At 59.9% G+C, this 16,344-nt stretch overlaps 1 protein-coding gene and 1 long non-coding RNA gene across 2 annotated transcripts in view; one reads left to right on the top strand and one right to left on the bottom strand.

The window, feature by feature from the left end:
* The window catches only part of GSE1 (Gse1 coiled-coil protein), a 392,798-nt gene that overhangs the window by 316,545 nt on the left and 59,909 nt on the right, over nucleotides 1-16,344 (bottom strand).
* On the top strand, nucleotides 26-4,057 carry LOC122691599. Its single transcript, XR_006340460.1, has 3 exons — nucleotides 26-346; nucleotides 2,744-2,913; nucleotides 3,973-4,057. It is a non-coding gene; the product is annotated as an uncharacterized LOC122691599 (long non-coding RNA).

The raw sequence follows: 16,344 nt of genomic DNA, 5'->3' as shown, positions 1-16,344 counted from the left end.
GGACAGGATGTGGGCAAGGGTTCAGACCTCTGCTCCCCGACCTGCTGGCTGTGCGACTTTGGGTCAGATGTCAGGCCTCTCAAAGATGCAGGTCACACAGGTCTCTCCCGGGATGCAACCGCATGGCACTCAGAGTGGCCACTAGATCCTTGTCTCTACCCCACCCCTCTTGGCCCCCGAAACACCCCCAGAAAACAGTCCCCTCCTTTTTTCTCTTCTCTTACTTTCTTCCAGGTCTCAAACCACCCCCTCCAGTTAGGAGGGTAGGTCTACGTGACTGCACTATGGACCCACTGGCCTGGGTCTTGCCATCTGTGAAGTGGGCACAACAGAAGACATCTTGAAGGTGAGACAGAACAGGTCCACACGTGGGGGTCTTGGGCACAGGCCGCCCAGTCCCTCAGAGCCATGAGGGGCTGTGACCGAGCCGGGGGCAGTGCCAGTGGGGCGGGGACCACGGGGCTCCTTTCCAGGGATGCTGTCGTCCCTGCCCATTTCTAGGAGGGACCTGGGCAGCTCTGCAGTGCTGGCTGTCAGTAACCCCCAATTAGGCTGACGTGAAGGGGTAAAGGCCTTCCTGCTGGGCCCTGATAAGCACCAACTTGCTCCTTTGGCCTCGGTTTCCCTAACTGGGCCATAAGCAAGGCCACTCCTTCCCAACTACAGAAGGCACCGCAGACAGAGAAGACGTACCTCCTGACAGCTTCGCCTTGGGGCAGGAAGGGGTCCCCACGGCCCCCAAGGTGCCCCACAGCCTAGGAGGAGGCTGGCGGGGGAGGGGTGCCCCAGCTCCGTGGGAGGAGGCCAGTTGGGGTGGGGTGCCCCCGCCTCCCTGAGAAGCTCAGGCTCCTTGGAACGGCCTTCCCCTGACAGCATGAGCGATTCCTTTCCTCCCTCCGGAGCCGGCGCCAAGGCCTGGAATCCATCACTCCATGGCGTCTGTCTAGGGCGCTGCCGGCCGCCGGGCCACGCTCACAGGGAGCGCGGCGAACGTCCCCAGGCGGCACGGGGCCCAGAGAACGTCAAGGCTGAGTGCGGACACCTGCACTGACACCCGCCCCGTGACTGTGGGTGTGCGGACTCACCTCCCGACCCAGGGATCCTCACTGGAGAAATGCCCTCACCCAGGGCCCATAAGCCCTCAACACCTGGGGTGCACCCCCGTTTCTTGTGCCTATCAGCAAGGCCTCGATGGCCTAATCGAGAAAGCTTCTCCCTCAGGAAAAGCAGCAGCAGCGACCAGGGCAGAGGGGGCCTGGAGCCAGGCTGCACGCCCAGGGCATGTGGCTGCGGCAGCTCCCTCGCTGCGGGGTCCTTGTATCACCAGGCCGCTTTCCATACCCTTGGGACAAAGGGCTTGGAGGATGGGGTCTGCAGCTACGGATGGGCTGTGAACCCTCAAAGGGCCTTTGGGGATTTACAGCACAGGACCAAGGGAAGGCCACCAGGGAAGGCGCAGGGCTGAGAAATAAAGGAGAAGTCGGGGAGGCCTTCCTGGGGTGGGGAGAGCAGGGGGTGAGGCTGACCTTAGAAAAAGACAGACATCGAGAGGAGGTGGCCCCAGGCAAGCGAGCTGAGGTGTGACGGCGCCTGTGATCTAGAATTCTCCGTAAACAGAGATGGGTTCGGGCAAGTCTGGGTTGGGTCTGGCGGTGATGCCCCCCACCTCGAGGATCTGCAGAAGGCCTCTCACCCTGTCTCTGTACGGACTCCCATCCCGCAAGGGAGCTCCTGGTAGGGCAATGACTCTGTGTTCCAGTGCTCAGGCCAGCCCGGGATCCTGGCCTGGTCAGGGTTGTGCCAGAGGAGACAAGAGCAACCTACAGTGAGGGATACAGAGGGGTCCAGGTGTCCCAGGAGGACCTGGGGCACAGAATATCATTCATTCATTCATTCATTCATCAAACCTACAGTGAGGGATACAACCTACAGTGAGGGATACAGAGGGGTCCAGGTGTCCCAGGAGGACCTGGGGCACAGAATATCATTCATTCATTCATTCATTCATCAAACCTACAGTGAGGGATACAACCTACAGTGAGGGATACAGAGGGGTCCAGGTGTCCCAGGAGGACCTGGGGCACAGAATATCATTCATTCATTCATTCATTCATCAAACGTAAGGCCCCTGGCCCTCTTGGTGCTGACCATGAGGAAGAAACCAGAGACACAGGCCTTGGCCTGAGGAGCTCATGTTTCAAGGGGGAGACAGGCGTGAAATCTGTTCCCAGAAAGCTGACTTGGAGGGGCCTATCATAGAAAACTTCCTGGAGGAGGTGACACTGGGGGGTGAGTTTTCCCACAGGAGAAAGGAGGGGTGGGGGATCCCAGTTACAAGAGACAGTCCAAGCATACTCAGGTGGAGGCCAGAAGGGGGTCTGAGCTGGGAGGCGCTGTGTGGAGGAGGATTCTGGAGAGCAGAGACCGGGTCCCAGGAGGTCAGACTCTGCGGGGAAAGCAGCATTCTGAGCAGTCAGCTCCCATTAGCAGCAGAGTTGTGACTTGCCTCCACCCACCGGAGGGTGGCCGCAAGCTCCCTTCTATGTTGTTGAAAACCGTGTGCCAGGCCGCCAAAATCAGTGATAAGCTTTTCTTGCTGCAAATAAGCTGGTTTCAGCCTCGTCTACACTCCCTGCATCTACCCGCAGGACCCTGTTCCTGTAACTCCACTGCTCATTTCCTCTTAAGAATAACAGAACGATATTTCTCCTCCCTCCCTATCACTCCCAATTTGGCAACACAGGGAAGCGGCCCTCCCAGCTGGAAAATTCACCGTGCACTTACAGCACGCCACCCACGACTCCAAGCACTCACTCCAAAGGCGTCTGTCTGCTCCTCACCACGACCCCATGCGGCCACTGTGCTGTTACCATCCATTTCTCAGAGGCAAAAGTGGAGGCTCAGAGAGGCCAGGTAACCAGACCGTCATCACACAGCAACCCCAGTCAGGACGCGGAATGTCTGATCTCGAAATGCAAGGACTTGACCCCACTGCCCTGGCCTTCCTGGCCCCGGGTGCCTGCATGCTGCCCACACATCCCGCAGCCCAGGTTCTCAGCAGAGGGAGGGTCTGACTGGAACAGCTGCTGCTGGGGAGCCGGCAGGAAGAACGAGGGCTCCAGGCCCCTGGACCACTGAGCACAGAGTGAAGGCCCCCAGGCCACCCCCGCCCATCCCGTCCCCCCTCCTCCTGCCCCAGGATGCTCGGAAGGAGGTTCTCAGGTCTCCGAGAAGGCTTGGGAGTCGATAGAATGTGGAGGGTACTCTGAGCACCAAAAGTCAGAAATAAAAAATCAGGAGACGGTGAGGAAGGAGCAACCAAAATAAAATAAAGATGCCCTGGAAACCCAGCATGCGGTGTGTGACACCCCAGCAAGGGCCAGCTCGGGGTGCGGCCAAGGCCCCTGTTCTGCCTGGACCAGCTCCTGGCCAGCAGTGCCAGGGTCCACCTGAGGGGGTGGGGGCCTGGTCCACAGGGCTGTGTGGGGCCAGTCTGAGATGCCCCCTGCCAGGGCTTCCCTGGGCTCCAGAAAGGACCTGCAGAGGGGGCGGCGGGGGGTGGGGTGGGGGCAGAATCATACTCTGCATCTAGAACGTGTGTCTGCACAATGGTGTCATGCCTCACCCATCAAGGGCTCCTCTGCCTTCAGGAAGGAACTCCAGGGTGAGCTGTCCCTGACAGACGACATCTGAGACCCTTGGAGAGGGTCCTCAGTCCCTAACCTCACTGCCCCCACCCTCCCCCAGCAGGCCGTACCCCTGCTCATCTCACTCCTAACCTCTGAGCGAGAGGTCCTCTCCACTTCGAGTACCCATCCCTCCTTCACTGCCGGGGGGCACTGAGAGTCTATGGAAATGTCTCTCAGGCAGCACCTCCTCCTGGAAGCCCTCCCTGACGCCCTGGCTGGATAGGAACCCAGGACTGAGCTCTACGTCCTCACACAGTGTCCATATGTTTGTCCTCCCTGCTAGTCAGCAGCTCCAGGAGGCCAGGACGGCTCTTCAGACTCAGCAAACACGAAGCCAAACAAAATGCAATGCAAAAGGTGGCAGTTTCATGCAGTTGGATCTGATCCTTGGGGCCTTAGAAGTATCTATCACAGAATCAGTGGCTCTCGGCCACATCCACTGACAGAAGAAATTCAAGCTTTCACACATGAGCCAAGTTTATTCCGGGCCCAGGACCGTACCCCACCCCTCCGCCACCGCCTGAGCCAGCAGCATCGGCATCACCTGGGAACTCGTCAGAAATGTATATTCTGCATGAGGAGCTCAGGCGGCCCGGCGACATGTTTAACAAACCCCCCCAGCAGATCCCAATGCCGCTCAAATGGGAGAACCCTGCCCTAAAATGTATAAAGGGACACTGTTTTTCTAACAAGCCAAAAAGGAAAAGGAGTGGTGATGGGGAGAAGTGATCTTTGTTATTCATCCTCATAAATACACAGGATAGCAGTAATCATCTGTGATGTCACCGCGGCCTTTCCTGACCACGCTGTTTGAAATTGCACCCTTCTGCCCTCCCCGCCTCTCCGCCCTCCCCAGCTTCCCTCTCCTCCCTGCCTCTAATCACCTCTAATTAGCTGTCAGGAGGATGCAAGCTAGCCCGGCCCCCTCCCTGACAACAGCAGGGATTACATATGTGATCTCTCCGTTTTTTATTTTCTCCTTCCCTTTTGGAAGGAAGGTCGGCAGTCTTTCTGTTCACTGCTCAGCACCCAGCACCCAGTGCAGGGTCTGGCATACAGTAGGTGCCCAATACATGTTGGATCCATGGAACCCAGATGTGCGTTACTACTTTCAGCTCGCTGCAACACATGCCCTTACTGGATGCTTTGCAGAATGTCTGAGACAACCAGGATGAGTATCACTTTATACCCAATTTGCAGATGAGCAAACTGAGCCTCGGGCAGAGCAGACCTGCCTGACAGCAAACGGAGCCTCAGACTCCCACTTGGGTCTGAGTCCTAACCCAGAGCCCTGCGCCTGTAGGCACATTTGGGCCCCAGGGACCCTCCATCCTAGCTCTGCCCTCCCACTGCTGCCAATAAGCAGGCCCGGAGGGACCGCGGTCCAAGGGCACTGCCAAAACAAACCGCTGGCCTGGGCGCCTCGGATCCAGGGCTGGAGGGAGGAAGGCCATGGCAGGCCTCCTCTGAAGTCTCAGCGCGCGGCTTCAGGGCCGTGGTGATGATGCCTGCCATATGAGAGGCCCTCCGGTGTAAAGACACACAGCTAATTAGCTGTCAGGAGCGATGCAAACTCTAGCCTGGCCCCTCCCCGACAGCGTCTCCCGGAATCGCCCTCTGCCACCGCGTGTCACCACATGATAAAAGGAAATATGTTCAAAGCCGAGCCACTAACAAGAGACGAGGAGGCTCACAGAGGCAGAGAGAAGCAGATTGCCTCTGACACACTCCAAGGAAAGGGGGATAAATTAAAACCATTAAAAAAATAATTTGTCATCGTCAGGTTTCCCAAAGAAGTTCTTCTTGAAGGGCAGACTTCCTGTTCCGGGCCTTCTGAGCATCGCCTGGGAGGGGTCCGTGAAGTGGTGGAGGGCCTGGGCTCCGGGTTCTCCCCTGCACCTGGTGTGAGTTAGGGCCTCGTGGAGTGGGGGTGCTCAGAGGCCCCTCACGATCAGGTTTATGGGAGATGCTAGGAGATGAACGCAGGTCAGTGCTAGCGTCGCGGGGGCATCGTAAGTGCTCCTATGTCTGTGCTGCTCGCCGGCCCCACTGAGCTATGGAAACAGGCTCGAACCCATGGCTGCTCTCTGCAATAGCAGGGATAACACCTTGGACCTCAGAGTTCTCAGAACTCAATGAATGCATGAATGCCTGGAACACACCTAGATAGACGGTTGCTGCTCTGGTCATAGTTCAGGGACATTTGCTGGGCCCTGTGGACCTTTGAAGGTGTAAAGGGAGACCAGTAAATGCCACGCCCCCTCCTACCAGCAACCAGGACTCCAGCAGATGGGGCTCGGCCTACCCCTCACCCCGAGCTTGCCCTTGCCTCTCCCACATGGCCCCCATGGAACCTGCTACAAGTGCTGCCCGGGGGTCAGAACCAGCTGTGCCCCCTTGAAGATGTGCACACCCTATCTGTGCCCCCCTCTCAGGGAGATGCACATGAATTGCTGACCCTCCTTGAGCCCTGACCAGAAGTCAGGTACAGCTCTAAACAGTCCATCCACGAATTCACCCTCAAGAGTTCTGGCAACAGGCCATTGTACAGAGGGGAACACTGAGGCACCAGGGGGCAAATTGGTTTCCCCAAAGTCACACACTTAGTGAGTGGTGACACTGGGAGTCCTGTCCCCCCAAGAGCCCTCGTGGGGTGTTGCAAAGATTAAGTCATGCACATGAAGGGCTCCACAAGCAAGCACTCGGTAAACGCTGGTTGGTGATGGGACCACAGAGGAGGTGCCGTCAGCAGGAATAATACATGGGCTCTGGGCCTGGGCTGCAGGACCACAAGCAGAGGACAGACGGGCAGCACCCAGATCACAGGGTGGCCTTGGCCCTCCAGGCCCTGCGGGGTGGGAGGGGAGATGAGGACTGGGAGCTGGCCAAGTCAGGCGAAGCACTCAACTTCCAGGTGGCCTAAGCTCCTGTGACAGGGGACACAGCCTGGCTGAAACTGGGCATCTTGGTGGAATTCATGCCGACAGGCGGAGCCCACACCCCTCCCCCTTTCTCTGCAGCTGGGGTGGGTCAGCAGATGTCTTCACGGAAAAACAAGAGCTGTGTCAACAGAAGACCGAGGTCACACATGGACTCCCTGCGTCCTGTGCGAGGACCCGTGTGCTCATGTTACAGGATGTGGGTGTGGGGGTAGGGGCCCTGCTAGACACAATCCTGGCCTTCGCACAGCAGTCTGGGGAGTGATGGGTGAGACCACAGCAGTGACCCGGCGGGGGGGGGGGGGGGCTCCTATGGGTCAGCCCCCGTTGCCATGGAAACCTGCTCCTGCTGGATGAGTCCACTGAGTTGAAATATTTGACCTGACAAGCATCAAGGTCACTGAAATTAAAGCCATGGTGTAACCCCCTGAGACCAGAGGTGACCTCAGGGCTAGGAGGCTGGGAGGGCTTGCTGGAGAGGGCGGGGCTGGAGCTCCCCCTCCCCCCACGGTTCCCCCCCCACCCCGGCCTATTGCCTCTAGAAGGACAGGTGGGAGGCCTCGGGGTCCCTCCTATAGGCCACTTGGGTCTGGGACCACCCTCCAGGGTCCTTTCAGGAGCTTGTGCCGGGAGGGCTGTGGCTCTGCCCATTGCCTCACTAGACCCCCACATCCACCAGGCCTCCCACCCTGCCTCTCCACTCCTTCAGCTCCAGCCAGACTAACCCCCTATCTGGGGTGGGGGGTGGTCTCCATCTGCAGGAAGCCGAGTCAGGGCCCCACTGCCTCTGAGCTGCTCCAGTGCTCCCACTGTGAGAGTCCTCCCTCTCCAGTCTCCCTTCTCCAGGCGGCCCCCTGCCTCCCGTACTGATGCTTCTGTACCTGCAGCCCTGTGTCGCTCTGGGCTGGTGGCTCACCCTCTGTGCCTCTGGGAGGGTTACCCATCTCCCCCACCTGAGGACGGCCGGCACTGCGTCTCTGTCCTGAAGCTCCCCGCCCGGCTGTGTCTGGACCCTCAGCCCCCTCACACGGGGAGGCGTCTCCTGGAGCCGGAGCGTGCAGTGGGGGCACACGCAGCGGGGGTGGCACGTGGTGGCGGGGTCACTCAGTGGGGCTGGGGTGGGCCTCTCCGTGCGGGTGACGGGCTGCGAGAGGAGTCAGCCAGGCCTCTGGAGACCCGGGGCACCTGCCCCCACTGTTTTATTTCTGTTCTCGCGGTACACTCCTGCCCCCACCCCCAGCTTCCCACTGTCTCCCTGGCCACCCAGGGCTGTCCCCATCGTCCTTTGCCCTCTGCTGGCAGGGGTCAAGGCCTGGCCGAGGTCCAGGACCCCGAGGGGCCTCTGGGGAATCTCCCTTCTGCCTGGCAGCCCCCGGGGCCTCCCTGAAGTGGCTCTGGCCCCAGAGAGAGACGAAGCGGGAGCGGCAGGCCCTGCTGACATGCGGCGGGGTTGCCATGGCAACCGTGCAGGGCGGGCCAGCTGGCAGGAATGGAGTCTGGCAGAGCAGCGGGCCTGGCCTCCCACCAGGGCGAGGTCAGGCTGGGGCGCGAGGGACCAACATGACAAGGCCGTGGCCTCTCTCAGGAGGGCGTGGGGACCACCCCACCCCGGGCTGTCACAGGCCAGGACTGACATCAAGGGAGGCCCACTTCCTATCTGGTCACACACGGGGTGGGGGCTCTTGCTGGAATTCTCTGATGCCTTCTGAGGCAATGGGCACCCCCGCCCTCCCCATCCCTCCGACTGAGCAGGGAACGGCTGCGAGGCTGTGCGGTCCAGGAGGTGGCGCTCCACTGGCTGTGGTCCTCATTGCTGCAGCCTGTAGCAGGGACCCAGTGCAATGGGCTGAACGGAAGGATGTTCACAACTGCCTGGGCTGAGGGGCGGAGGGGAGGCTGCTGAGGGTGGGGAGGGACAAAAGGCCCACCAAGATCAACCCCGCCCGTCGGGCCCCTCCGTCCCCTGCCCTGCGGACAAGGGCAGCGGCACTCACCCCTGCTAGACCTTTCCTGCTCTCACCTGCACCCTGGAAGAACTCAGAGCTCTGCTCCCGGGACAGGAGGCCAGGAAGATGCCCGTTCCCAGGGAGCTCCAGGCCTCCTTCCCTCCCTCCATCACGGGACAGGGGAGCCAGGCTCTTCCCGGCTGTGTGATGGGCCTGCAGGAAAACAGCCTCACTCGGACCAGGTCTGGGTGGCACTGGGTGCCGAGGGAGGGGCCTCTGGGTGCAGCTCTGACTCTTCTGCCCCTTGCCCTGCTCCCGCCAGGCCTCCCTCAGAGATCCCCCGTCGAGATCCCCACTTCAGCCAGGGCTCTTCTGCCCATTCTAGGGGTGAAGGAACCCAGGCCCCCAAAAGAGGCCAAGCTCGCTGGGCAAAGTGGGGCTCTGAGTCCAGGCCCTGTGCACCCACCACTCCCCACCCCAGCCTCCCAGGACCTCCTAGCCAGCGCCCGGGAGACCACCCCTCATGCAGGTGTGTAAACTGAGGCCTGGAGGAAGGATGACCAACATCCCCAAAGTTCAGAGACTTGACGTTAGTTTCCTCTTTTCAGCAAAAGCAATCTGTAAGACGCTTATTTAGACATGGTTCCATTTTCCATGTCTTTTAAGACTTCTACAAATCAATTTACAAATATATATAAGAACGATCCCTGCCTGGCCCATGTGCTCGAGGTTTGGTGAAACAGAACAGACTGAGTTCCTGGGGAAACATGGCATAAGATGCAGAGAGCAGTTCCAATATGTCCTGCCTGCCTCTCAGACGAGGACCGCCAATGCAGCCCGCGCTGCATCTCTCCCGCCTCCCCAAGCCTCCCTAGGAAGCATCAGTGGAATGTTCTAGATCTGTGCTGCCCAAGGCGGTAGCCGCCAGGCAGCCATGTATGTTTTTTGAGCACTTGGAAGTCGGTTAGTGAGACTAGGATTGGGATTTCCAACTGTGTGTCGCTGAGTGGCCGGCCGGCCCATGCAGGGCACGCCCCTCTCTGGAGTAAATGTCTCTGTTTAGGGCTAGTGCAGCAGAGGTCAGGCTGTAGGCAGGGGAGGGGACAGATCCCGAGGCTGACAGCGTGGCAGGGCCAGAGCCACCCCGGGGACTGGAACAGACTGCGGATGGCTGGCAGAGTTGGTCAGGTGGCGGGCGGGAGTGGGGAGAAGTGACAGGACCTGGGACCCCGGCCGCTAGCGCAGCATCTGCAGGCGCTGAGGCGGGGCGGGGTGATGGAGGTGGGCGGGAGCAGAAGAGGGCTTTGCAAAGGGAAACAGGGCAGTGACTCTAAGCCAGCGCTTTCGCGGCTCTGGGCCTTGGTCTATCTGTAAACTGAATCAGTAATGGTGCCAAGCCCAAGGATGCTGTAAGGCTGAGTGAGCCCTGTATGGGAGGCACTCGGAGCGCACCATGAGTGCAGGCGATGGCCACTCTTCCGTGTTTGACTGTGGTTCTCCTCTCAACCTAAGGCTTCTGCTCAGTGCCATCTGAATCTCCCTGCTGAGGGCAGAGCCCATGGCTCCTGGCATCCCTTGGCCCCTTCATGCTTTTCCCAGAGTGAACCCCTTTCAGTCCACAACACTACAAGTCAGGTATTATAGCTTTCTCCACTTTACAGATGGGGAAGCCAAGGCACAGAGAGGCAAAGGAGCCTTCCCAAGGTCACACAGCTCCATGCAGTAGAGTCAGGATTCAAAAGTAGAAACTGACATCACCCCATTGTACAGATGGGGAAACTGAGGCTGGGTCACAGAGCCAGGACGAGACTGGGCTGGGCTGGCTGGAGGCTGGGACTTCCACCTCTTCAGACCAGGCTCTGACACCTGGGCTCTCAGGCCTCCCAGGCAGGCTCCAGGCAGGGTATTTGGGGAGAAGCCTCTTGAAGGGCTAAGGAGGAAGGCTGGGGGGGCGGGGGGAGGTGGCGACAGCAGGCTGGGCTTCTGCCACTCGCTCCCATCGCCGCCTCTCACACCCGCCGCCGCGGGGGAGCCGGAAGCTGGCGGCACCAACTGTTGCCGCCTCCGCCCCTCTCCCTGGCCATCTGCTCCCGCAGGATCGCGGTGGGCGTCAGGTCCTCGCCGAGACTGTCCTCCGCTGTCTCGGGGGAGCTGTGCCCCAGCCTCCTCTTCCCCAGGGGGGGCTGTGAGGGGCACAGTGGGCCGGGTGCCCCCTCACCTCCCTGCACCCCACTGTCACGGGCACAGCATCATGTGGCTGGGACCCCCTCCTGCGTCCCTCCCGCTGGGTGTTTTTCTGACCACAGGATCCCTCCCCCGCAAAGGTTTGCTGCTGCCCCAGAAACACCATCATCCACGTCCCCTGGTGTGACCTGACTCAGAGCAAGCGAGGTGAGGAGCCCCTGTGGGTGGGGACCGCGACAGCCTCCCAGCTGGTGGCAGAGGCCCCTAGAAGCTGAGGGCTCAGAGCCATCTGTCTCAAGCTGTGACCCCTTTGCCAGAGCTCCTGGGGCTCAGCGGACACCGCCCCTCAGTACAGCCACACCGAAGGGCCACCGAACAAGGGCAGAGCATGTACTGGATGCCTGCTGTGAACAGGGCACCGAGGGAGAGGTCAGAGGATAACCTAAGGTTCACCACGTGTCCTGGCCTAGGCAGTCCAGAGGACAAGGCCTGCAGGGCACATGGGCCAAAGGGGACACAGGAGGAACCCAGGGAAGCCTCCACAGGCAGAGAAGTTGGACCCTGCCGGCCAGGGAGGGCTTAGTGGGCACCCAGGACCTTCCCCTTTGCTCTCCTCACCTCTGACACCACCCCGTGAAAGGACTCCATGCTGGTTCTGCCACTTCCTGGCTGTGTGACCGCAGGCCAGTGACTTGGCCTCTCTGAGTGCCAAGGGGAAGTTGCAAGGGCCGTCTCCCTGAGAGGGACCCCACCCCATTTCCAGGTCCGGTTAGGCTGTGGGTCCACTGGATCTTGCAGAGGACAGCGACATCTAGTGGACTGAAGGCACACTGCCCACCGCCCCAGGAGGTCCCCCACGGTACCCCAAGTTTCCAGGGCACGGAGGCTCACCCTCCAGGGAGGGCCAGGGCGCGAGCAGGTGCCACGAATAGCTGGCACGAATCAGCTCCGTCTCCCCAGAACTCCCGTGCCTCCTCCCGTGGGCAGCCGTGTTCCCACGTGGCATATGCCCGCCATATGCTCTCCCTGTCACAGCATCCTCACGGGCCTGCAAGCAGCCTGCTGGCGGGGGCGGGGTGCCTCCGAGCTGGAGCTTGCCCCAACTGCTACGTGGAGCAAGCTGCAGAGGGAGGCGCTCGGAGGAGGGCCAGCCCCGCTGTGAGTGAGGCGGGCCTGTGATCCCATATCACAGGCCACTCAACTGAGGCTCAGAAAGGCCAAGTGCCTTGCTCAAGGCCACCCCGCTTGCAAGGGCAGACCTGTCCTAGGCCCCACAGCTTCTGGCTGTGCATCTGCAACTTGAGAGGGGGCTGGGCCAGACACAGCCCCGTGGAATTCTCTGGTTGCCAGAGGCTTAGCTTGCTCAAGCTCTGCTCCTGTGAGTCCCCCCCGTCCTCCTCCCCATGGGGGCATCAGGGTCCTCTCGGAGACCTTGGCCTCACTGATCTTCTGTTCTGACAACCCCAGAAGCAGAGTCTCCAGGGCACTCTGCTAGAAGCCTGAAACTGACCAGTGTTTCTCACACTGGGTTCCCAGAGCTCTGCTGTCCTGCAGGTGGGCTTGGGGTCTGCCTGAGGAGCTGTGGGAAATCAAGAGGTTGGGGAGTGGTCTCCTTAAACCACAGTGTCAAGAGGTGATTTCCATAGTAAGCACAGGGGAGTACAGTCTGAAGTGAGGGGCAGAAAGTTGCAGAATCTGGCACAGTTCAGGAGGCGTTGCTGGGCTTGTGAGAATAGACCCAGCATCCTCAGGCATCAAGCCCCCCTGCGGGGGCCCGGCCGAGGCAGCTCCACGGGGCAGCGTCAGCAGCACTCAGAGCGTCTCCCAAGGGTCAGGCAGGGTCACTGAGCCCCACATACAGGGGTGGCCTTGGGGGGCTCGGGAATCAGAATCCCAGGGCTCGGGTCCAGCCTCTGGTCATCTGTCAGCTTGTGCAGCTCAGGTGAGGGACCCCAACTGGGTGCCTCAGTCTCATCTCTGAGATGGAGCCAGGAACAGTTCCTACCTATGATGATGGATTAGACAAGTTTGTGGACTGAACAGCACAGAAATGTGTCCTCCCACAGCTCTAGAGGTCAGCAGTCCGGGGGCCCCGCTGCCTCCTGCTCCTGGGACGGCCAGCGATCCTCCATCTCGGCCCCTCATGTGGCCGTCCCCCGTGTCTCTGTCCCTACATGCCACTGTGTCTAGACTCCCCTCTTCTCATAAGGACACCAGTCATTGGACCTAGGGCCCTAATCTGGTGTGACGCCACCTTCACAAACTCCACCCGCGAGGACCCTCCTTCCTAACAAGGTCACATTCTGAGGCTCTGGGTGGACAGGCATCTGGGGGGATGCTATCCCATCGACGACCTCTGCCTCCCAGTTAAGAAAAATGACTGGCACACACATGGGTTTACTGATCCTCACTGAACACCCAGAGGGTGACTCAGACCCACTCGTAGGCACCAGGAAACCAAGGTTGAGGACGGTGAACCGCCTGCCTGGACTCAGCCCCACAGTGTGGGGCTCGGATCTGACCCGTCTTTGCGCCTCCACCGCCTGGGCACTTCCTGGCCCGATGCCCCCCAGCCACCTGTCTGGCAGCACAGGTATCACCCCCATGGGCACTGCTGTCCTGGAGCGGGGCCCATCTGTGCAGGCTTGCTCACCCGGCTACCACACCAGCTTCTCTGATCTTCTGGGTCCCTGCTGTAAATGGGGAGATGACCCCAACCTCAGAGTGGGAGGGCAGGGCCCCAAGGAGTGGAGGGGGGAGGGATGTGTGTGTGACTGGGAGGGTGTGGCCTCGCGGGAGGGCGCAGTTCACTGGAGTCAGCATCACTGTTTTTTCCATTCACTTTGATGTACACAGTAGCCTCATCTTGGTACAGAACAAACGCTGGATAGATGCTGGCTCTGATGGATGAAGGAAAGGGCAGGAAGCTCAACCTGACTGCTAGGTTCCCATCTGGCACATCACCATGGAGCCCTCTATGCGCCAGGCAGGTGACTGCCAATCACAGACCAGGCGGTACCCCTGCCAGGGAGATGCAAATGGGGAGCCCTGAGCATCTCGGAGTCTGAGTACATGGTGGGGCCTGGTCACCTAGAGGACCAGTGGGGTGAGAGGAAGCCCCTAATGTAGACATGCAGCCGTGAATGAGGTGCCTCTGACGGGGAGGCAGGCAGGGCTGAGGAGAGAGCCGGGTGCCAGGCCACTGGGCAGCGGCTGCATTACGGGGGCCTCTGCACACAGAATTACTGAGGAAAGAAGAAAAGCCTTCTGGGTTTAGAAAGAGCCTTGTCTGCAACCTGGGAAGCTGGGGGTCTGGCCACAGTAGGCAAGGTCAGATGGCCCAGAAATGCCCAGCAGGCATCTCATGGGCAGGCAGGCAAGCCACAGGCCTCCTCCAGGGCTACCCTTGACTCTGGCCTTGTCTGGCTTCCAAGTGAGGCTGAGCAGGGCTCAATGACCTTGGACCCTGTCACCTCTGCTGAGCACAGTGAAAAGGGAGTTCAGAAGCATCTGCTCTACTGACCGCTGACTCGTCCTGAGCAAGGCACCGAAGGGAAGTTGCTGCCCCCTGGGCAGAAGGGTGACCAGGCTGGCAGAAGCTCCAGGGCTCATGGTTCAGTCTCCCGTCCTGAGTTAGCTGAACACCTTCCTTCTGCCTGCTGGGCTCAGGGCTAGCACACAGTGGCAGAGAAGACCCAAGTCCTTCCCGGGAGGAACAGGCGATGCTACCCTCAGGATGTCTGTGAGAGGACCAGACCGAGTAACACAGGGGTAGGACCCTGAAGAGCTGGGGGAGGTGGTACTGTGCAAGGGGGCCCGCGCCTGGAGTCACCTAGAAACTCCACTCCCAGGAGCGTGAACCCAAGACAAACAGGTCCACGCACAACCTGTCCACAGGCAGTCACAGCGGCACCACTCACAGCCGCCCAGACGCCTGTCAGTGGTGAAAGGGTGGACCAAATGTGGCATGTCCGTCCCGTGGAATATTACTCAGCCACACAAAGGAGTGATGCACTGACACGCTACCACACGGGTGAACCCTGGGGACAGTCATCCTGGTGAAAGAGCTGAGACTCACCAGGACACCTACCGTATGATTCCATTTACATGAAATCTCCAGCAGAGGTAAATCCACAGAGACGGAAAGTAAAACAGATCCGTGGTTGCCAAGGCAGGGGCAGGGAAGAACGGACAGTGACTGCTAAGTGTAAGGGATTTTTTTGAGGTGTGATGCGATAGTCCAGAGTTCGATGCTGGTGATGGCTGCACACATCTGTGAGTACTCTAAAATTCATTAAACTCTACACTTAAATGGGTGAACCATTACAAAACTCTTACTTTAAAAACCAGTGTTAACACTTATCAAATGCCATTTTTCATAAGGTGGGGTGTTCTCAAAATTATAAAAATTAAAAGGAATGAGCCCCATATTATTCTGTGGTCAGAGGTATCACAGGCGCCTGCAAGGGCTTCTGTGACAAAGGGTTTTTCGGGCAGGGCCGTGGTGGTTCAGGGAGGGGAGGCTGTGTCGGGGCTCTCGGGAGGCGGCCGCCCTGTCTCTGCAAGCCCAGCTCGCCCTGGAGGGGGCTCAGTTTGTAAACGGTCAGTGGGTCCTCAAGGGCCTAGCCTCGGGGGCACACGCCTGGAGCTGGCAGGGGTTTCTGCCAGCGACCAAGTGGTGTATGTGTGACCACCGGCCACCCTGAACGGGGACCTGTGGCAAGGGATCCAAGTACCTTCAGAAAAAAAGGCCGCCATCTTCTCTCCGCCGTGGGGAGGGAGAGAGGATCTCTCCAGGGACAGCCAAGGGCTCGGCCTGGCGCAGGGTAGTGGACGGAACTAGAGAGGGTTGGCAAGGAGCTGCCCAAGGTCATGGCCACCATGATAAACACAGAGCACAGAGCGTGGGGCTCACAGGGCCGTTCAGGCGACCTGCGGTGGCCAGGGAAGAAGACCCAGCATCCGCCTGCTGTGAAGACACGGGAACGAGGCGCCCAGCGGCCCTGTCACACCGCTCTTGGCCCCAGGACACCGCGGCTGCTGCGAGGACAGCGGGGACACTGGCTGTCCTCCGGGGAGCGTCTGGGTGCTGGGCCACAGGGGCCCTGCCTCCCGCCTCGTTGCAGGGCGAGCCTGGCACTCACTTCTTGAGCTCCACTCAGAGCCAGGCCCTCAGGCTCCCAGAAGAACGCACCTCCCCACGATGAGCATCCATGTCTACCCACAGAACTGGGGGTCATACAATTTAACTCAAGTCCTGACGCTAACCAGCAGAGTTAAGCAGGATGAGCCACTGAGCAACAGCAGAGGCCGTGCGGCCCATCCCCTGTCACCTGCGTCCGTGCCCACTGCCAGCCCGGGGCACCTTCGCCTTCAGCTGAAGCTCTAAACTGGGGGAACTACCACAACCCCCTCCTCAGGTTTGATCATTTGCTGGAAAGGCTCATACAACTCAGGAAAACACGACTTACAAGAAGGGGTTTACTATAGAGGCCACAGCCCCGGAAGAGCCCCGTGGAAGGCCCGCAGCATCCTGCTGGGCAGACAGCTGGGGAGCGGGCGCCCCGGCCAGCCCCCTGGCCCCGA

Source organism: Cervus elaphus, chromosome 4, assembly GCF_910594005.1.
Source record: "Cervus elaphus chromosome 4, mCerEla1.1, whole genome shotgun sequence".
Classification (NCBI taxonomy): Eukaryota; Metazoa; Chordata; class Mammalia; order Artiodactyla; family Cervidae; genus Cervus; species Cervus elaphus.
This window is presented reverse-complemented; position numbering and strand designations above follow the sequence as displayed.